Source organism: Cygnus atratus, chromosome 2 (assembly GCF_013377495.2).
Source record: "Cygnus atratus isolate AKBS03 ecotype Queensland, Australia chromosome 2, CAtr_DNAZoo_HiC_assembly, whole genome shotgun sequence".
Lineage (NCBI taxonomy): Eukaryota > Metazoa > Chordata > Aves > Anseriformes > Anatidae > Cygnus > Cygnus atratus.
In genome coordinates, this window is record NC_066363.1 from 158381414 (window position 1) to 158403513 (window position 22100).

The 22100-nt window shown below is 43.9% G+C and overlaps 1 protein-coding gene across 1 annotated transcript in view; it reads left to right on the forward strand.

Annotated features, from left to right (window-relative positions):
- ADGRB1 (adhesion G protein-coupled receptor B1) overlaps positions 1-22100 on the forward strand; it is a 185375-nt gene that overhangs the window by 15700 nt on the left and 147575 nt on the right. The window lies entirely within an intron of this gene.

Consider the following 22100-nt stretch of genomic DNA (forward strand, 5'->3'; position numbering starts at 1 on the left):
GATCAGCGCTGTGAAGCAGGGGATGGGTGACATGGGGGTGCTGTCTTCTTGGAGACCTGACAGTGTTTGGGGTTTGGAGGCTGTTTAGAGATGGACCACTGATTTTTTTTAATCATTTTGAGGGATCTAGAGGATGAGATCAGCTCCCCAAAGCATGGACATGCAGGGAGAGGGCAGACGATGCATATCACATCGTAGCAAAGGCAACCTGTGGTGGGCAGAGTAGGGTGGTCTGCAGCTGGTGCAAGGAGCCAGTGAACAAAAGGCTGGGGTGCTGGTCCAGTGGGTGAGGGCTGGGTTTGTTCATCTTTGGGGTCAACCTGCAAAGCCCGGGGACAACAGGGAGGGACCAAACCTCTACCGTAACCAGCTCGGATCAATCCAAGTGCAGGGATACAAATGCTTCTTTTCTTTCCAGAGTATCACGTGGTTCACACAGGGATATTTCATTCCCTTTTGAACCTTGTACCAGTTCCTAAAAACTCCTAAATTGCCATACACTTGAAAACAGTGATCTAGAATTCCCCACCTTTTTATTTTTCTGTTATCTTTGAAAATCCCTTCCAAACTCGCCCAAGAAATTGCACACTTCCAGTTCTTGTCCTCTTGCTCCCCTCAAAATGGATCCAGTGGGAGTGTCCCCCACAGAACATTTGCTTCTAACTTTTCCTTCTTTCACACAAAAATGCAGCAAAACTCAAATATTTCCAAAGGAAATTTGTCTTTGGGTCAGAAAACCATTTAATCAGTTTAATTAGTATTGTTTTAGGGATATTTCCATCGAAAGTCCTGATGAAACATCTTTACCCTTGTCTTTGATGAAGTCTTCGCCTTTATGGTCATTAGACAGCATTTTTTTCCATTTTTTTCCTTTCCCTTTCCCTTTCCCTTTCCCTTTCCCTTTCCCTTTCCCTTTCCCTTTCCCTTTCCCTTTCCCTTTCCCTTTCCCTTTCCCTTTCCCTTTCCCTTTCCCTTTCCCTTTCCCTTTTCTTTCCTTTTCTTTTCTTTCTTTTTCTTTTTCTTTTTCTTTTTCTTTTTCTTTTTCTTTTTCTTTTTCTTTTTCTTTTTCTTTTTCTTTTTCTTTTTCTTTTTCTTTTTCTTTTTCTTTTTCTTTTTCTTTTTCTTTTTCTTTTTCTTTTTCTTTCTTTTTCTTTTTCTTTTTCTTTTTCTTTTTCTTTTTCTTTTTCTTTTTCTTTTTCTTTTTCTTTTTCTTTTTCTTTTTCTTTTTCTTTTTCTTTTTCTTTTTTTCTCTTTCTCTTTCTCTTTCTCTTTCTCTTTCTCTTTCTCTTTCTCTTTCTCTTTTTTTTTTCTTTTTCTTTTTTGTTTTCTTTTTCATTTTCTTTCTTTTTCTTTTCTCTTTTTCCTATCCCTGAGCAGATTCTCATCACAACAGGGTCAAGGTTGTCCTGGAAAACATCTTCAGAATGGTCCTGATTCCTCAGTGTTTTGGCGGTATGGGGGCAATGACTGTTGGAGCGTAGCTTTCCCCATGCTTCTGTGCAGTCAGAAATTGGTGTGCAACTGGCACATCAGAACCAGCTGCATTTTGGTGCTGGGCAAAATAAGCTTTATGGGCCTCCTTTCAGCACAGCTGTGTTGTGTGACTGCTCTGAGAAACATAGATAGATCCGGTTTAGGGGAAAAAACAATATTTTTTGCTACTTATGAAACTCTTATTCACATCTTGGTTATCTCTCCCATCTTTAATCCTCACCTACTATATTGTGCCAGGGTAGCTGAAGAACTGGGAAATAGTTTACAATTCCTACCTGAAAAGCACAGATTTATTCCCACGTCCCATAGGTGTTTGGGATTATCAACAAAGGGTACAAAATCTGCTAATCTGACATGGTCACTGTGCTGGCTCATTGCTACATTACCAGCACTCTGAGGGCTCACGTCTCATTTTGAAACCTTTTCAAAGCAGATTTTCGGATTTAAAGGGATGTTGGCTTCTCCTGGCCTGTTATTAGCTACTTGCTCCCATGACAGCCCCATCCCTGCCCTGCTTTCCACTTGTGCGTGTCGGTATAAAGAGGAGGAAGAGGGAACAGCCACAGCCTGGCCAATGTTGGGTACCCACCATGGGGTCCCCACATCTCGAGTGCTTCTTCCCCATCTTCCTTCGTGCTGAGTGGTTCTTAAAGGTGACACAGGAGAAGCATATTTTCTCTTCCATTAAATCATTGCTGGAGACTGTCACTGCTCTGGCATATTAGCTGCTGAACTTAAAAAGGAGAGAAGGAATTATTTGCAAAATACACTTTGGAAAGAAATTAAAAGTGACGTTTCAGCTAGAGAGCCTTCCCCAGAAGAAAAGGACATACAGAGCTGAAATATGTTTTCCCTCTTCCCTGGCTGCTGGAGGAAAGGACTTCCCATGAGTTATTGTTTTTTAATCCACTTCTGCAGATGCTTGTTAAACAATCTCTCTTGCTAGTTAACAAGGTCCCTCAGCACTCATCTTTCAAGGTCATAATTTGATCATCAGGTGGGGATTGGGAAGAAATACCCCTCCTGCCAGTGGCTCTGCCTGTTGGAGGGAGCTTTTCCACTGTTATAGCTGCAAGGGAAGGCACAGGATCATTCTGGCTCTGTTCTTCCCTGTGCTTCCCAGCGAGTGATTGCTAAAGAGAAATCAGGAATTGCAAGAGCTGAAGTGATCCAGTCAAGTTTTTTTTGTTTGTTTGTTTTGTTTTATCCTCAACAAACCATGTGTTTGGAGATCTACTGACCTTCATTGCAACACAACTTTCCCTTTTTCCTGCACCTCTCAATTCCAACCAAGTCTGGAGAAATGTCTGGGCCCCTGGATGGTGATGGTCCCCTGGGACATGGAGGGAGAGGGAACAAAGCAGACTACGATGCTGGAAGCAGGTTCCCTAACATTTCTGCCTACCTCTAAAACATTAACACTGATTTTTGGAGAATTATTGTCTCTATGCCTTGATTTTCTAGTGTTTCTAAGCTGAAAGAGCTTTGGTAAGGGTGCAGGCACCAAGATCATCATTTCCAAAACAAGTTTGCAGCATTACGGGGTATACAAGGGGACCATTTCTCATCTCCAGTGTCCTGGCTGGATTCTCTAAGTGATGCAGAGGAGGCTGAGAATCTTATTTTCATGTACGGTCCTCAAGGGCAGAGGGATGGGGCAGGGGGCAGATGGACAGCAGGGGCACAGCTCTTCAGCCCCTGCCATGGGGCTTGAAACATGGGACCTGACCTCTGACACTTTGTAGGCGACTAGAGAAGGCAAACCAAAGGATTTCTAACTTTATTAAGTTGCATTTAAGTTGGAAAGGGTGGATGTGGTACTTAGGGACATGGTTTAGAGGGCAATATTGATGGTAGGTGAATGGTTGGACCAGATAATCTTAGAGGTCTTTTCCAACCTTAATGATCCTTTGATTCTAAGATTTCCCAGAGGACATGAATAATCAGTTGGTGCTGAGGAGTGCCTGACTTTTCCTCATCCTGCAGAGGGATTGATTTCATTTTAAACGGTGATTTTGGAGGCTGCAGCCTGCCTGGGATGCCTCATACAGACCAGGGCAAACACCTCATTGCTTCTGAGCTCGGGGCCCGGGGCGTCCTTGCTCCCCCAGTGATCTGCATCGATTTCCTCCCGTGGATGCCACAAAAGGCTCCCCCTTGCAGATCGGTGTCTCCTTGGTAACTGAACCACATCATATAAAGCCAGAGTGAAACCCAGCAGCCTGCAAAGCCTGAGCAATACAACAGGAGGCAGGGGGAAGGATGCGGGAAGCCGTGGGTCCGGATGGCTGAGGGGCATCGCAGACAGACACATGGCCTCTGCTGTCCTCTGGTTTGTCCCAGCTCCTGTCTCATGCTACAGCTCTTCTATGACAGGTCTTCCAGCACATCCAGCCCCTTTCCCACCCTTTCTACTCAAGGAAAGCTCTGGTGTCCCCACATAATTTCTCTGTCCCAGCTGGTCCTGGTGACCCCCACATGTGGGGAGAGGAAAAGCTCTGGCTCCATTTGCTTTGAGCTCTTCCTGCTCCTACACAAAGCCTTACTGTTAGGAGCCCAGAACTGTCAGTCAGAGTCCAAAATTATCACTCAGAGTCCAAAATTATCTGTCATAGAGCAAAATTTTCAGTTATGGTCCAAAATGAATCCCAGGGTTAGTTTTCTGCTGGCCCTATGGCTGTGGGTGAGGGCACTTCTGTGGGGATCTCGGTGGGGTGTTTGGGTTGTTTCTCTCTCCCTGTCTGGCCCAGCTTCGGTGCCCTTTCAGCATCATTGAGCTATTTACCTTTGCAAGAGTTTCTGAAAAGGCTGCCTAATTTTGGCTTTAAATCAGAACTGGTATTTGAACAGAGACAAATGGTACAAAAGAGTAAACAGTGGGTATCCCTGGACAAAATTAATCACCCTGCCCAGGCATTTTTCCTTTTCCCACTCACCTTGTGTCTTCTTTCCTTCTCACCCAGCTCCTGAACCTAAATCTCCTCTTTCCTTTCCTAAGCAAGAGGGCTGCAGCCCAACAGCCACCTTACTGTCACTTTCACATAGACATTTAATATCTGGAACATCTGTCCTGAAATGGGGGAGGAAAAAAAAAAACAGCCTGGAAAGGGAAAATCTGAGAAAAAAACTTTGTTTTCCTTCAAGTTCAGCCTTTTTAAATATATCTACTTCTGTTTAAATAGTACAGTTTATATATTTTTGTTGTCCTTGCAAAGGTAGGATAGAAGCATGACTTCAATGGGTAGAGGAAAGCACTGGAAGAGGTGGGTAGGAGTGCAAGGAACCAAAGTCCCAACCCCTTCTGATGCAGTTCCTTTAAAAAAAAGCACCAGTTGTACTTTTGGAAGGATATCATTAGACTGAGTATTTTCCCCCTAGTCCCTGGCAAAAAGTCAACATTTGCATTTAAATAGTGCTTTTGCTACGAAACAGAGGCGTGTTGCAGAATAGATGCACACAGATAAAGATTCCTTTAAGAGAGTTGAGGGGGGAGCAAACCTCACTGAAAGCTCAGCCCGTCCCCTGTGCTGTCAGCAGAGGAGAGGTTATTTATGCATTCGAGAGTGTGCCCACTGAGATATAATCTAGTGCTCTCAGGAGTCTCTGCTTGCTAGAGGTGGAATTATTAGAATTAAAAATTACAAGCATAAAACAAGGCCAGTCTAAAATGAAATATTACCCAGTGAGTCTAAATAATTCATGGGCAAAATAACCCCCTGGGACCCCCATCGATCCATCTTACTCCACAGATGCGAAGAGGAACAATCTGTTGAGGGGGTGTTCAAAAAGCCTCCAGGGTGATTTCAAGGGGTCAGGGGTGGTTTCCGAGCGATTGTGGTTTATGTGGGCCATGAGGGGCTCCGTGGGGAAGGATGAGTAATGGCACGAAACGGGCTTTCCTCTGATGATGAAACCTTCCTCAATGGTGATCAGGGAGAAGAGAACACCATTTAGATAAAATAATAAATAAATAAATAAAAAGTCATGTTTTATTTCTGTGCTCCCAAGCAGAGTGCATCGGTAATTTAACTTCTAGGTGCACAGACCTCTGAAGAACCCAGCAAGAATATTTCTGGAAAATATTTACCTTTCAAGTCCATTCCCAAATGCAAAGGCAGACTTTTTTGGAAAGTTTTTTGCTAGGTCTGCTGTGTGAGGCTGGCCTTGTCTGAGGTTAGAGCCCCTCCTTCCTCCATGGATGGGATGGGATATGCAAAGCCCATATGGGCAGTGGCTGGGGACACAACTGAGAAATCATGATGGTATCTGCACAGCCAGAGGTTGCTGCTGGAGGGGAAAACTTCTGTGTAATGCTATCACCTCTCTTCTGCTGCAAATCCACGCCTCAGATGACTGTATCAAGAGACTGGATTAAGGCAGTTTTAGAAGTAACAGAGAAAATGTATCTTCACATTTGGTTGTGTTTTCCAAATATGTGCATGCCTGTATACAGATATTTATGTACGAGAACATTTTTGGAGGCTGTAGGGAATTATTTAAGATTGTGGAAAGCTAAAGGAGTCAATGCTGATGCTGTGCATATCCGCGTTATGGAACTTGCTCACAGGCACCAGTTGCCCACTGGAGACGTGAGCCCCTCTGCCCCAGCAGACCCAGCACATGCTGCTGTGGTCTCCACAGTGGCTGTAGGAAGGGATGCAATTAAAACAGCCTTTGTAAAATCTTTGCTTTGCTGTCTTTCTCTAGGCCAGCTAGAATTCATGTAGACAGCTTTGTGTCCCACTCAGATAATATAACTTGGTTTTTAGCAGGGCTTTTTGACTTGTAGGCTCGCCCAGCATGCCAAGGCGATGTATCACAAAGCTGTGGAACCCCTCATCACAGGACACTGCCTGCACCAAAGTGGCTGTGGTTCCAGAAACTGATTTAGCAAATTTACAGACCAAAAATATGTCTATGGGTGGTTGTTAAAATTAAAGTCATCGCCTCTGAGCAGAAGCTACTGCTTACAGCAGAGTATGCTTTGCGTTTGCCCATCAATGCACTGTTGGCATAAGGATGCTCATTTCCCTGCAACTTTCTGTGGCAGAAAACTTAATCCCATCTGATTGTTGCTATTGCTCTTCAGCTCTTCCAGTATATCCCTGGTAGAGTTTTAGGTTATGCCAGATTTTAAGTGCTAGATCAGAGTGTTTTGTTCTGGGAGGGGTTTGCTTCAGGTCCTAATGATGTGTGCAGCTGAGTACAGATGCAGGAGAAATTGCAACAAAAGCAGGGTTGATGGGGCACAGAAATGAATTTTGGGCTGCTTTATAGCAAAAAAAAAGAAAAAGAAAACACTCCTATGCTGAATCACTATTGGCAAGAAAATTTACAGTATCTGTGTCCTGGTTAGCCATTGCCCTGTGTGCCTCCTATTTCATGCATTCCTCCCCAAAATTGTAGTTAGCTTAGGCACGTCTAGCCACAGGAAGGATTTTCTGCCCCCAAGGACCTGGTGGCCAGTCCTGCCTGGGCATACCAGCTACTGGGCTTTCCCTGGTGCTGCCTCGGTGTCTAGTAATAAAGAGAGGAGCTGTTTGTACCTACAGGTGTAATTTGTCTGGTACTGCTGCGATATTGTTATAATATGACCCTCCTCTTCCTTTGCAACCTTTGCCAAATCCAGCAATTCAGATGTCCATCAGGGACAAAATGTAGAACACATTCCCTTGATTTATCTTGCTCTGCAAAGCTGATAAAATGCTCTGAAAATAGTTTCTTGGAAGTCAGAGCTTAATTCTTAAGGCAAGGAAAGGTTAGAAACTTTAGGAGGAAGAAAAAAGACATGGGAAATACTGTTTGGATGCCGAAGGATGCTCAAAGAAAATGGAAAAAAATCACCAGGAGGAAGAGACTGCAGGAAAATGAGAAAGAAAATAAGGCAGTGTTTGAAAGGAGGGGACACAGCTCCGGCTACTGGGGTTATTTATTCTCATAGGAGACATAAAAGAGCCAAACAAGGAAAATGCCATGCAGAGATCACACATTGTTTTTTAAGGACAGGCCCCTAGACATGATCCCCACTGGCTGAGCTGTAACCTGGCTCCCAATCAATCTCCCCTCTCTGAAATGTCACTAACCTGCACTTAAGTGCAATAAGACTTCCCAAACTAATTGAAATTCTGAGCCAGAGTCAGGAGACATTTGCTTCAAGTAGTGTTTTAATTGTCTGCTCCCTAGGCTAGTAACAGAATATTTTGCTCCTTGCATTATTTAAGGAGACACGAGAGCTCAACCTTTCCCTTTAGGTTAGTGCCCCTCCTGTCTTTGGTTTATGTTCTGTTCTTTATTTGGCCTCTGCTCACGAATTACCTGCATGTATCCTCGTGTGCCTGCTCAGCCAGGGATCAGAAAACCTCAACCATCCCATCTGCTTAGATGTAGCATTTTGATTCAACCTATTACCTAGAAATAGGAGCCAGCTGGGAAGCATGGAGCTGAATCCAGATCCTAGTGATTCTGTAGCCCAGAGTAATTTCTATTTTTATTTGTTGTTAGACATAAGGGGACTCCTTCTCCCCATGCACAAGGAGATGCTTGCCCTTAAAGCCTCCTGTGTGCAATTTGCTGTAACCAGGAGATTGCAGTCTGGCAGGGAGGGAAGGAAGGCTCGAACTGTCTGGGGTGTTGCCCTATTCTTCCAAGACTGCTGCAATGAAGCCGTTTCTATAAAACTGTGTTTGAAACCAAGTGGAAGTGATGAAACACAAAGTGCATGCCCACAAAGCATCAGATAAGGTCAGGCAACCTCAGGAAGAGGTAAAAGAACATCCTGATCTTCCTGGTCCCATTGAACTGTCATTGACCATGAGTACTCAACAAAATTTCTGTGTGCTGGCCCTGGAGGCAGTTTGGAGGGTCTGAGGGATCCATTTCCCTGTGAGAACCTGTCTGTCCTCCCCAGGAGATGCTGGGAGCCTAATAGGTCCCAACAAGAACTTATTTGTGCCATTATTGGTAGACTAGAATCAAGCATAAGATGAATTTATCTCTTTGCCTTTCTGTGTATGTTGACAGATAACAATGCCCATCCCAAGACATGGGTTTTGTTATGGTCTCTTTCTGGTAGAAGCTTGGGGAAGAGGGGTCTGAAGGGTTTTGGGCTGCATCAGGCTTAGTAAAACTTCCAACTGGGATCTGTTTCTATAATAATGGTCAAAAAGAGAATTCCTTTCTTCTTCTTCCAGTTTTAGTACCCTCATACATCATCATATTCCCCGTCATGACCTGAAGCCCTCACTGGCTTAGGGAACAGAGATAGAAAGATGACTTTTCTGAGATCATGCACCAAACATCCAGCAAGCCTGACCAGAAATCCTGAATTATTAGGCTACATACATGAATTATTAGGAACTTATATGTTCCTATGATGCTGCTGGTTCCTACCTTTTCAAAGGGCATGGCTCCCTGCAGCCCTCAGAGCTTCTGGTTTTGATCTTGTCTGCAAGGAACACCTGGACACCATGGCCTGAAAGGAGACTGACAAGTGAATGGTTGGATGTGGCTGAGAGTGAGCAGGCAATGCTTATACAGAGCAAGTTCACCACCTCCTGCAGGCTTGCTCTTCCTCTCTTGCTTTCATCCACTTCTAGTTTGTTGTTCCTTCTCATTTTAACTTCCTATGCTTCCCTGCCATCTCTCATGGAAAACAGGATTTCTCTGACCAAGTGACATTCTCAATATCTGAGCATGTCATCTGGTCTCCTAAAATCAATAGATTTCTGGGGTAAGAACCATCTCCCCCTAAAGCAGGGTGGTGAAATTGATGGCCAACACCCTTAAAGTGCTTATTTCCCTCCACTGCATATGAAAGAAGTTTGTGGCTCAGATGACACATCTGTATCATAAATCTCTAAAACTAAGGGAGTCTCTAGCAGCTCTCCAGCGCTTTGGGTGATTGTCCGTGATCTTGCAGTGAGCTCAGAATAGACAGATCAAGCTGTTTTGCTCTTTCTTCCCCTTAAATCTTGCTGTGCAGGGAGAAGTGGCTCTCTCGAGGATAGAAAACTGCATTTTTTGTGTAATTGATTTGGAGTTCCTTAGAGTTCTGTTCACCCATCAATGCCCAAATGGTTCTGTCCTGCAGACTGCGGAGATGGAAGCATAAGTTATGCCTGTTATTAATAAGTTTCAGACTCAGTCATCCTAATAAAGTGAACTTGCAGTCTTCTCTACTTCTATATTTTGGGTGTAGCTTCACCATTTTTTCTCTCTCTAATATACACATGCTCCCACATTCTACATTGAGAAGAACTGTGAAGAGAGAGGCTGAGGGTGGAACAAGGGCTGCTAACACTGAATTTAGCAACACCTAGATAGACTTTTTTTGGAAGATGAAGCGTCTTTCTTTCTTCTTTTCCCATAATCCACCTTTAAAGGCATCACTTTTTACACTGAGTCCCCACCCTGAAATGCACACACTCATATGCTGTTCTCCCTCACCCTCCACACGAGCACACAAAGCACATTAGGACACTAATGTCTGCAAATTTGGACACTTCAATTTCTGTCTCTAAAGGCAGAGCACTTGAATACTCCCAGTGGAAATTTCTTGCAGCTTTGGTGACAGTAGATAGATTACTGCTTGCTTTGTGGCTGCTTCAACCCAGGCACAGCCTACAGAAAGTGCAAGGAGCACAATGTTAGGAAGATGTGGAGATGCACTGATACTTGCTCACCACCAGGATGCTCTACCTGTGACACAGCGCGATTGAACTGCAAATTTTAGATTATACGTGGATCTGAGCTAGTTCCAGGTGTGCAGAGCTGAGGTGTTTGGTGCTAACCATGGTGTTTGGATAGTGGCTAAAAATATCTCACAGATATGTTGTGGTCTGTAAATCCATGGGCTGTGCCGGATCTACACTTGATCTCACTAAACAGCTCGGCCAGTAGATGTTGCTCTTGGCTCATACTGATGTGCTCAAAAAAGATGTATCCAACCTGAGACACTTGGGACCATCTGAAACCAAATAATACAGATCTGTCCCTCACCTGGAATTCTACTTTTGGCCATCAGAGATCATCTGGGATGACCACAAAGAAAAATAAAATACAACCCAACTCCTCAGACAGCAGCCCTTTGTAATTAGTAGTATAACTATTAGCAGTTTGCCTTGTGCTAAACGGGAATTGTTGGACAAGAAGTCAATATTTCCAGGGGAGTTTTTGGATTGTATTTATAAGAAAGGAGTCATGGACAGTCACAGAGAGAGAAATTATGAGAGTAAACCATGCTGACAGGCTGGAGTCAAGCAGGTATTGGGCTGGGAGCTGCGGGGGCTGCAGCTCTCACTTGGAGTTGACCACCAGGGTCCTTCTGTGCCATCGGGATCAGGCTTATGAGGGCTTCAGATACAAGTGCTGGATAGAGGAGTGAAGATGAGAGATGTACATCATTCCTGGAGTCATATTCATGTGGCTAGCCATATTGGATTGAGACATGTTTCCAGGTTCACAGAGTCTTGGAGAAAAATGAAACACCTGATATGTTGGGTCTCCATCCTAAACATTCCTTGCAAATATTTAGGAATATTTAAATATTCCTGACTGCTCTGTGCACCAAAGGTGAGGAAAAGGGGAAAAAAATGCAGATAAATCTTCCTCTGTCAGTCTCCATCCCCTATTCTTGTGTGAATTATTTTTTCCACTCAATTTTGGGACGTGCTGGAAGGAAAATAACATCCATGGTCTGTTCAGAATCCAACCATTTGTGCAGGCAAGCAATCTTTTAGCTTAGGGATGTTTTCTACATTTTCTCACAGGAAAAAAAAAAAGCTAATGCACATGATGTTTAACATTTAAGTATGGCCAATAATTTGTAAAGTAGCCTGAATCTCTGTGTATCTGCTAATATACCCACTCCTCTCCCCTGCCCTCTCCACGCTGCTTCATCTCTCTCGCTCTGTAGTACCAATCACAGCAGCATTTAGATGCTGCCTAATGCAAGCTCTCAGGATCAAGGACTGTCTGGAACTGTTTTGTCTGCAGAGTGCTGATCCCAGGACTGCTCTCACCTTACTCAAGGCCTCTTAACACGGCTGGAATATAAATGGCAAATTTGAATAGCAGAGAAAAAAAAAAAAAAAAAAAAACATCATTTACAAATGCCTAGGTAAATGCTGAGCCTTCCTGGCAACTTCTCAGTACCTTTGTTGGTACAATTAGTACACTGACTGACAATATCGTTACCCTCTCTTGATAATGTGCCTTTCTTTTCTTGAGCAGGACATCTCCCAGGCCAAGGCAGTTTCATTTCTTTACAGGAAAGAATAGTTTTAGGCAGGACACACCTTCATCTCCATTAGCTGAAGCTTATGGGCATCAAGTTGAGACTCAGCAGATTAGAAAATGTCTGAGAAGATGCTTCAGAGATTCATTAAAGGAAAAGCTTCAGCAGTTCTTCAGCAGTAACTGCTCCTTCAGCAGTTATATCAGAAGAAATCAGAGAGAGACCTCACCTGTAGCAAGGTGACATGGCTGCACAGGCCACCCTGCATCAAGTTATTGTGAAGAACAAGTCACAAAAACACAAGATGAGTTCACAAGTCAGCTGTCTGCAAGACCAGATGGGACATAGCAGACGTGTGAGTGGTCCCCTCTCGCCACTGATGGAAAAGGTGATGACTTTGAGAACACTCGTTTATGAGTCAGGCTGGGAATTGCTTTAATCATTGCAACGCAGTGTCTCTACAGGACCCGTGAGTGAATTGCTGTGCCTGCAGTCTGTTTTACAGTGCCCCGACTTCAGATTGCCAGCAATGGTGTTAATAGCTCACGTATTTACCACGCCTTAGCATCAATGTCAAAGGATCCTAAGAGCTTGCATTAGGCATCACTTAAATGCTGCCATGATTGGTACAACAGAGCAAGAGAGAGATAAATGCACACGGAAAGGGAAGAGAAGAGTGGGTATATCAACAGGTACATACAGGTTCAGACTACTCTACAAATTTGAGCAGCCCATAGAACTCAATTAATGGTCAGAAGAGCACAGGCTAACAGCAAGCAGAATGCAAACACTGACCATTCAGCAACACATGAAGCACTGAGGCCCTGCAAAGATTGGGGAATGAAAGGCTTAATGGGTAGCTTCAAGATTTGTGATGTCAAAGACCTGACCTCCTACCAGATGGCCTACTGTAATAGGTATCCCAGGGAGGAGAGAGATACTTTTTTGTGGAAAATGACCAGCAGTAAGATATGAACTGGTTTGGAGATTCAGAGCAAAGCTCAATAGCCTAGCATGGACCTCAGGGACCTGCAGAGAAGAAAAAAATTGTATTTCTCTGCTGTTCATATTTGTATATGGGGCAGATTTGGCACTGTATGCTACGCAGTGCCTCTAAGAGTTGTACACATCCTTTAGCACTGCCAATATTTATCAATCATGTACAAACTCAGGGCAAACTCTTCCCAAAACTGTATTCAGTAGAAACTTCAGAGCTTTAGTTGAATCTGATCTTTTCAAAACATCACACACCATCAGAACTTTTTTTTTTTTAAACACCTTTGGGAATAGTATCCCCAGGAGGGAAATGCCTTCCCAACATTGTTCCAGCAGTGCCAGTGTTCGGAATGGAAAGTTTCTTCCCCTTCCCGCCATGGTCCAGTCAAGGACCCTGAACCCCTAAGAAGAAGAAGAGTAAAGTGGGAGATGCATCTCACTGCTTCTTCTGTTGTTCTCTTTTACTCCATTTGGGTGCAAAGGGGATGGCCAAGGAGGGAAAAAGAGATTCAGTCCTCATCTTCATGACCACTCCTGGTGCAGTAACAGCATCACTCACCCTGGATACCTCTGGTGCAAACATGGCTCAATGTTATTTTCTGTTGTCATTGTCTCCCATGGGACAGGATCTTACCACTCCTAGCCTGGTCCTAGGCATTGATCCATTGATCCATAATGCTTCTTCTGACCCCAGTGGGAGTGGCCAACCCAGTACAAGGGGCTTCGATGCTCATTGGTGCAATGTAATTTCTGGTCCCAAGCAATCCTGACCAGACAGCTACTCTCCCGAGGGCTGTGTTAACCATCTGTGGACTATCTGGGTATCTGTTTACAGCAAAATATCTTCCTGAGCCATATGGACATGTAGTTTTTATTGACCCCCAACTTTGGCTTGCATGGAGGTTCTTCTCCACGCTGCATCCTGACCCTTTGTACACACGTCTGGATATAACCCTGCAGATGCCTCCCCTACAGTTCTGCACTCACCTTGTCCAAGCAGTACATGACCCACCAATTCTTCCTCTTCCCTTGCTTGAAAAGAAGACTTAATAAGAAGAAACTACACACAGAGACAAGCCCAAAGCCTGCTCCCTCCTACAAGGAAAAACACTAATGACATGTCAGGATGAGACTGTAAAGTCAGGCTCTGCCCAGCAAGGAAGGCAGGATTAGCATCTTCCCACTGCAGGATGAGTGTAACCGACAGTTCTGCGAAGGAGAGGACACTGAAGGGAGAAATACCTGCTGACAACTTGCTTGTTCACCAGCCTTCTTCAGAGGTGCACACACACCGAGTTCTTTCATGTGGTTTTCAACCGCCTCCATTCCCCTTCGAGGCAAAACCCTTATTACTGACATCTCTGTGTGAAGAGGGTTTGGCTGTGTGTATCCAAACGTCATTAAATATTTGGTTTAATAGCTGCCAAGGCAGCAGCCTGAGCGTTGAGCTGGAGTTTGTGTTGCTGGCTCTGTCCTGGGAGCAGTCAGAGGAGCCAGGCACACTGTGGGCCACCAGCGGTGTCTGCAGAGTGGTGTCTCCTTGGCAAAACCCCTCTGAGAAGGGGACACAACTCACTTTCAATATTCAAAAGCCACCTGGATGTGGTCCTGGGCACCTTGCTGTAGGTGGCCTTGCTTGAGCAGGGGTTTGGACCAAATGACCTCCAGAGGTCCCTTCCAGCCTCATCCAGTTGATGATCCTGTGATCCTGTGACTCCTATGCTCTCCTGGGTGATTTACTCCATGTTCTCCTTTAAGATGCTTAACCTTAAGAAAATTTATCATCTGTCTGAGCTGTATACCAGGCTCCCTGTGACACTTTGGGCAAGTCTTTTAGCTTTTTGCCCCCCCTGGGGTCATGCTTGTAGAAGCAATAATAGCACAGCCCTGTTCTGCAGTGCTCTTTTGAAGAGAAATATGCCGGAGCTCGTGGAGGATTGAGATACTGCGGTCCTGGGGACCATAGAAATCCTTCAGCTGGAAATACTGCTCAGGAAGCAAGCTAAAATTGCATTGGGCTTGCAAAGCTCTGGGTGTTATAACATGTCACTGCATTTATGGGTTTATTTGGGGCTCTAGGAGTGCTTTATGCAGAAGGATGAAAACAAATTTGGGGAAACTGAGGCACTTCAGGCCAGAGCAGGCAGCACATGGAAGAAAATTTCACACATGTTCTTCTTTGATTGCCTTTTTGAACAAGCTTTAATGAAAACAGATAATGACATGCATATCAGGAAAGGTTTTAATCAACATGAGATAACACGGTTTTATTTTAATATGTTCATGTATTTAGCACTGTACAGAGGCACGCATGTGCCTATGCTAATATGTCCCCTCTGTGCTTTGCAGTGAGGTCTGCAATAACGCGGAGAAGCAAACAGCGTGTGAACTCAGCTCTGATGTGATTTATGCAGTATCAGAGAGGTTCAGGGCGGGGAAGCATTTCATTCCTCCCCAGTGATACATGCTGGATTTTTCCTTACAAGTCTGTTCTCTGATATTTTCCCTGTTCTGCTTTGAAATAAGTGAAGTGATGAAGCCCCTATGGCTTCCTTAGGGGAAGTTTTCCACAGTCTTATTTGATCTCTTGCTCCAGACTAAACATTCCCTTTCTCATTTCCCTGCCCACCTCCCCCATTATTTCCACATAAATAATCCCTCTTTATCTCTGGTGTTTCATTTGCAGGGATTCATGTAATAAGCACAGTTTTATGCTGGGTTTCCTTGAAAGTTAAGCACTGTGGCCTCATTTCCAACCTCCTTAAGTGATTTGCAGAGCAGGGGAGACTGGAGCTGGTCCTAAATGTTTCTCTGAACCAGGCCTCGATACCTTTGTTTGCTGGGACAGAGGGCACTTGTGAACCTTACAGAAATAGATGACAGCTTTGGACACTCAGCAGCTTTGAAAATCACACCACTTTTGGGGTACTCAAAAATGAGTGAGCTGAGCAACATTTTCAATGGTGGTGGGACATACTGACCTAACCTTGAGCTGTCTGTGTTTTGAGGAGATCTTCGTCAAAGTAATAAAGTTAAGGTAGGAAGAGGACAAGCAGCTGGGAAAATACCAGAAACCATCTTGGTCAGATCAGGGGTTTCTCAGCCCAATATTCTCTCATTAGTGGTGGCAACCAAGAGAAAAGAGCGGAACAGGACAAGCATACAGCATCAATCCAGCCTTCAGCAAGGTGCAGCCCAGACACCTTCTGAGCAAGAGCTGCCATCTTCGGATCTCATAACACTTGGTGGGTTTCTCTTTTATGCATTTCCCCATCTGCTTTTTGTACTTGTAGAAATATTGGTGCCTTTTACATGCTGTGACAAAGCATTGCAGAGCTTGACAATACTCTGCTTGGAGAATTATGTCCTCCATTGGTTTTGCACCTGCCTTCTGCTAATTTCATTTGACGCCCCTCAGGTCCTGTATTGGAAAAGAGAGCAAACAACTGTTCCCTAGTCATCTTGTCTCGGTCGTTCATGAATATTGCATAATCGTCATTCTTCTGCCCCCACCCATCTCCCTGTTGTGGGGGAAAGTCCTGATGTATGGTTATAGTGAAGCTATTAAATGCCTTTGGTCATTTCTCTTGACCTTTATGGTGTTCACAGTTAGACCTTGTCATGATCCACTAGTTGGACCTACATAACCAAACCAGCATGATTGTTTGCTCCAGGTAGAAGTTGGGCCCTTCCCCTCAGGATGCAATAAAAAGTTGTTGTTGATATAGAGTTTGTTAGAGGTAAACACACGCAGCATGGAAAAGATGATCTTAGCTGTGCAGATCATCTGTCTCTGTCTCGGATCTTCCCTATCCTACTCGCTGGCTAATCCATCTTGAGGTTTGTGGTGCTTCTTACATGAATCTGCCTTGATCTCTCCTTATCCTTATCCTGAGCACCCCAGAGAAAGTTTCATGTGATTCCCAAACGCTTGTCCCCACATTCTCTTTTCCCTATAGGACAATAAGTCCTATAGACCTTTAGAAAATCAAGTGTCTTTCGTGAGGACTCACCTTAGTAGGTTTCACACCAGGGACTGATCTTTCCCCTTGGAGACTAACACCTTGTTCATAGCCCGTTCAATGCTGCCCATTTTCAACCAGTATGTTGCCAGGGTGCTTCTGCCTGTCATGGCTCACTGTTCATCACTGGGCCTTTATGTTTAATTAAATTAACACTTAGACAGATAACCTAGCAGAGCTCATGATACACAGTGTGGATGGTGGGCAGAATAAGGTACAGCCTTCTTTTTTCTTTTTTTTTTCTCACTAGATCATTAATTGGGGAGGTGGTTGTGGTTTGTTGTTGTTGTTGTTGTTTGTTTGTTTGTTTTTAGTTTTGTTTTTTTTTTCCTCAGAGCCTTGGGATCTGAAAAAAAAAAAGAAGGCTGTACAGGAGAGCTGGAATGAATGATTTTGATTTCTATGGAATTTGGGTGGTTTGTTTATGATATTAGTGTGCACAATCTGCAAAAGGGCAAAGTGTTATTTGGGGTTTATTTTTGAAAGGGAAGAGAATGAATGACTGGAGCAACTCACTTGTGCTGCCATAGGCTCTTATCACATGGAGCATCAGAAGGGGACATCTTCCTGAAAGAGGTTTTTTCCTGACTCGCACAGAAGTTACAAACTGAAAGCATGGCTCTCCAGGGAAAGCTCACTGCTTTGTGTAATAGAAGGCTGTCTTCAAAACTGTCCCTTCTGGACTTTTTTTTTTTTCCTCAACATAGTAAGAAAAGGCAGCTATAAACCCCTGTGGAGAATCTCTTTCTCTTTTTCCATTGTATAACAAGTTTAGATAAGACACCAAACTTTCAGATGCTATAAAACAATCTTGCTCTTAATCTCCTTTTAGCACACTTCCCCCGTTTGGATAAGAAATAGCATTTCTTCGCTCATTTGCAAACTGCTGATGATTCCCAAGCCTTCAGATACTGTGATATGAAGTCCACTATAAATATTTCCAGATATAGGACACAGAACTGTGATGGCTTTATGTAGTCTTAGCATGTTTTTTCAAATACAAGATGTCCTGGCCTGCAGAGTCTGAGAGAGAGCTGCCAACCAGAAGTGTCTGCAGCTGGGGTCAGTGGGAGGCTAAATCCAAAACAAAATTGGAGATGGATGTTATGTGCCTGCAAAGACCATTTTGCTGTGCTCTATTGATTGTTTTGTGTTGATTCCTTAGGGTTTTGTTGTTGGTGGTTTTGTTTTTTTCTGTTGTCACTGGTGTCTAATTTAAGGAATTGCTGTTAAATTTAAAGGCATGATTGACTGACTGGCATCTGAGACACATCACAGCTGTCAGCTGCAAAGATAAACTCCAGATTGGGATGCAAATCTTCCCAAAGATCAAGGGTGTTTGGACGAGACTTCTAAGTGGAGCTCTCTCAGTTAATTTGTAGTAAAACCTATTCTTCTGGCATCTCCACTTAAGATTCAGAACAAGAAATACCAAATATGAGCTTGAAAGTTGAGTCTGACCATCCTGAAAGTTTCTCCATTTAACTGTGGAGAATTAGAATGCATTTGGTCAGCCTAGTGTGAAAAGTAATTTGTTTTAGTACGTGATCATGATAAGAACTGACTGAGAAAGATCAAAAAGCTCTTTAGAAACTGGATTAAAAGGCCGCCCCGAATGACAGTCTCCACAGCACTCAGAACAGTCCCAAGAGCAGCAGCTTCACGTGCAGCAAAAGACTCACGTGAGGGGCTAGGACTGCTCTGAGAAATGAAAAATAAAAGCCGTACCTTGCTATAGGATTGAGGTGATAGCTTCTGGTTGTGTTGGGAGCCTCTGGAGCTGGAGGTTTGAGCCACTTTTTACTCCAGTTAAAGAGAATAAAACAGCAGGAAGGTCTATAGGCCTGCAAGGCTGCAGCTGAGAAAAACTTTGCTAAGTAGGAAAGGGGTGGGTATATGACCTTCACAGGAACCAGTGCCTTTGGAAAGCAAAATCCTTCATAAAGCAGTTGCAGCAGACTCATTATTTCTGGATTAAGGACAGATGGCAACTCAACCCGCATCGATCAGTGGGGTGCAGCAGTTTGTTGAGAGCTGATGAAACAAGACTCCGGGGGAAAAGGGCCTATCTGCAAAAGGTCCCATTAGCTTCAGTGGGATTCTGCATTGTATTTCACCTCTTACTTGCTTTTTGGCATCAGTGAGGTCTCCTTCAAGCCCACATTTGAAATGTAAGAAGGGTCAGAGCAGGGAAGTTGTGTGGAAGCCAGGTGGGGATGAGTCTGTCCTAGAAGGTGGGGAGTCCATGCAGGTCCATGCCCCTCTCTGCAGCTCAAGTCACTCCTGATGAATTGAGCTGTAGGATATGTATGAAGCCACTGCTGTGACAAAATCTGTCCTGTTTCTCTTCTGTGGCACCTGCAGTGGACCAAGAGCATTTCTGTTTTGCCACAGCTCATCTGTTCCACAGCAATGGTAACTCATTGACTTGCCATTATGCAGCCACACCATTACACCAGCCAGATGCAGTGGGCAGAAGAGCTGAATGCTTTACTCTTGACACAGCATTTTTTTCCCCCTCAGAGGTGGGATGGGTATAACTTCATATAATAGGCCCTTAACTGCTTCTTTACAACACCACTAAAAAAGACAAATCACTTGAAACAGCAAATGACTAGATCCAGGAAAAGAAACGAGATTTCAAAAGGTTTATCTGACAGCCAATAAACAGGATAAATAACATGCAGTATTTCATTTGTCAGGACCATGGGACAACCTGCTGATAAAAAAGGACTACACCATAAGGTGGGGAATACCTTTGTCTTGGCTGTAAATGACTGTGCTGATTTAATAAGTACACTGGTAGTTCTACTCTAGCTTCTCTTTAGTACTCACAAATGGGATGGAAACTGAGGAAGAAGGAGAGGAAGGAAATTATCTGTCCTCAGCCTCATAAAGAGATTTCATTCTGGTTAAGGGTTTGAAATCATGATGGCTTCTATCTCATATTGACTGGTTCACCCATAGCAGTTGATAAGCAGAGTATGAACAAGTCAAAGACAGGACCCTAAACTCTCCCCCACTCTTTCCTCCAGTGAGACTGGGCAGTATCTATTTCTATATATTTTCAGGGTATTAATGTCTTCATAACAGATTACCTCCTGAAATGTAACCTGTTTGAATACCATTGTTGAGCTAAGGACCCCATGACAGAGATGCAGTTTGTATAACTAGTCTGTGTTGTGCCTACAAACACAATCGAAATTAACCTTCTAACACACTGCAGCACATGTATTTAACTTAAAAAATATCCCAAAAAATATAGAAAATAAAGGATTTTGTGAAGCAGGGAATCTGCAAGGGAGGGAGAGTAAAGAAAGACATTCTTAAAAGGGCAAGCAAGGAGTTTATTAGCTCTTAAATGTGTCTGGTTACAGATGTCCTATCGATTAACTCAACCAAGGCATCAGGATATTTGCCATTATGCCAATGGCTTCTCTTGCAACAGAAACACAATCTTTCTCCTGTCAGGAAACAGGAGACACAAGTCTGTTTCCCTGCACTGTTTAGAAACAGAACTAGCAGAGAAAGTAACTTTCAAGGGAAAGACCATCTCCTTCAAGGACAAATATTTATTGTGTGCTAATAACATCCCATCCTCCCCACTGCTTCCAAGATCTCTGAAACACTTGCTGGAAGGTTAACCAGCCTGTGTTTCCATCCTGAACTATTTTCCCATATTATTCTCATTATTAAGTATCTATACCACTGCATTCAGCACCCTGTTTGTTCTCTCTCTGTCTTGGTAGCAAAAATTTGAGCCCCATTCGGTTGGTGTTAGTACAGGATCTCTGTTTTGAGAGGAGGAACAAAACTGCAAGAGGCAGGAGGAAACCTTCCAAGTCCACCCAAGCTAATGGAAAGATGTTCCTTAGAACTAAAAAAAAAAAAAAAAAAGACCATAAAATGTAACAATTCATAGTAAAAATTAAAGTATGGTCTGATGAGGACAACGCACCCTTCTCTGTAGTACAAGAACAATAGAACAATAGAACAATATTTTGGGGAATTCATTGAGACTGATGAGAAAGCCTGCTCCAGTCCCAACTGCAAGTCCTGGTTTGCCTCTGAGTGCTAACACAGTAGGAGCCCTTGCGACACCATGATCAGAGAAGTGGGAGAACTATCTTACAGAGCAAAAATCAGGAGCATGAAATGTGCAGGATTCAATGATAATGGTTTGTGAGTAGTACATCACTCCATGGACAGGCTTAGGAATGGTATAAAAGAGTCTAGGAGGACATCGTTTTGCAGTGCAATGAGGAAAGTGCTGACAGTGCTGAAAGTGATGATTTATCTCATTCTTCATGAAATTAATCAATACTTGGCCCTAATGTGTCTTTATGCAGTGGATGAGTCCTGTCCCTGTGCAAGGGGATGGTGGTAATTCCCCCACATTCTCCCGTTACCTAGATGGGCTGTTGAGGACCCACTTTGTTTCAAGACAGAGCTGTTCTCCTGCCCAGTGTGTGTAGGAAGCAGTGGAACACACAGCTCAAAGGGCAGCTGCAATTTCCATTGCCTCATAAATACCAAGACAGGAAGGCTGGGCCCTCTGAAGTGAAATATTTGCAACTCCGGAGGCAATGACTCTTGGTGGGAAAAAAAAAAAAAAAAAGTAGTTATTTTATTTTTATTTTTAAAAAGCAGCATTTTTATTTCTCACAGTGTTTTCTCTGTTCAAAAAAAAGTGCCTCTGTAGCTCTTTATCTTTACTTGTACCTGAGCACAGCACACCTGAAGCCATGCTGAAGCATGAACCTGAAGCATCTCCAAGGGTAGCTTTGGGTAATGAGAGAATGCTCAGCAGGAAAAGCAACCATCTGAGAGCATCCACCTCTTGGATGAAGGGCCACCTCTGCTTCTCCCCATGGGGCAGGCAAACGATGGAGCGGAAACGGTCACCAGCTGTTAGAGCAGGGGCCATTTAGAGAGCATATTCTGGCTTACTGGATATGGGTGATGAGGAGTGAACGGATCACTGAGGGATATGACAGCTTATCTGTCACTTGAAGGCTTGATTGATCCCCTGCTGTCTTTTTACAACACAAAACTAAGCCTTGATGGGCTCCCTGCAGGTGCCCTGCTGCAAGGCTTCAGCCCGTGTGAGGCAGACCAGTTTTAGTCCTCACGGTCTGTTCTGCTGCTGATGGTTTTGGACATCCCATCAGGGCCAAAGGTCCTCTGTAACAACCTGGCAAGGCACAGGCTGCAGACAACTGCAGAGGCTTGGCATTTCCTTTTTGCAGGTGGCAGGGCCATCCTTTCAATGAGGGGCTCCATCAGCCTGCAGGGCTGCAGCTGGTAGTACAAGAGGAAATCTGCATGTTGCTGACATTGGTGTTGGGAAGGGG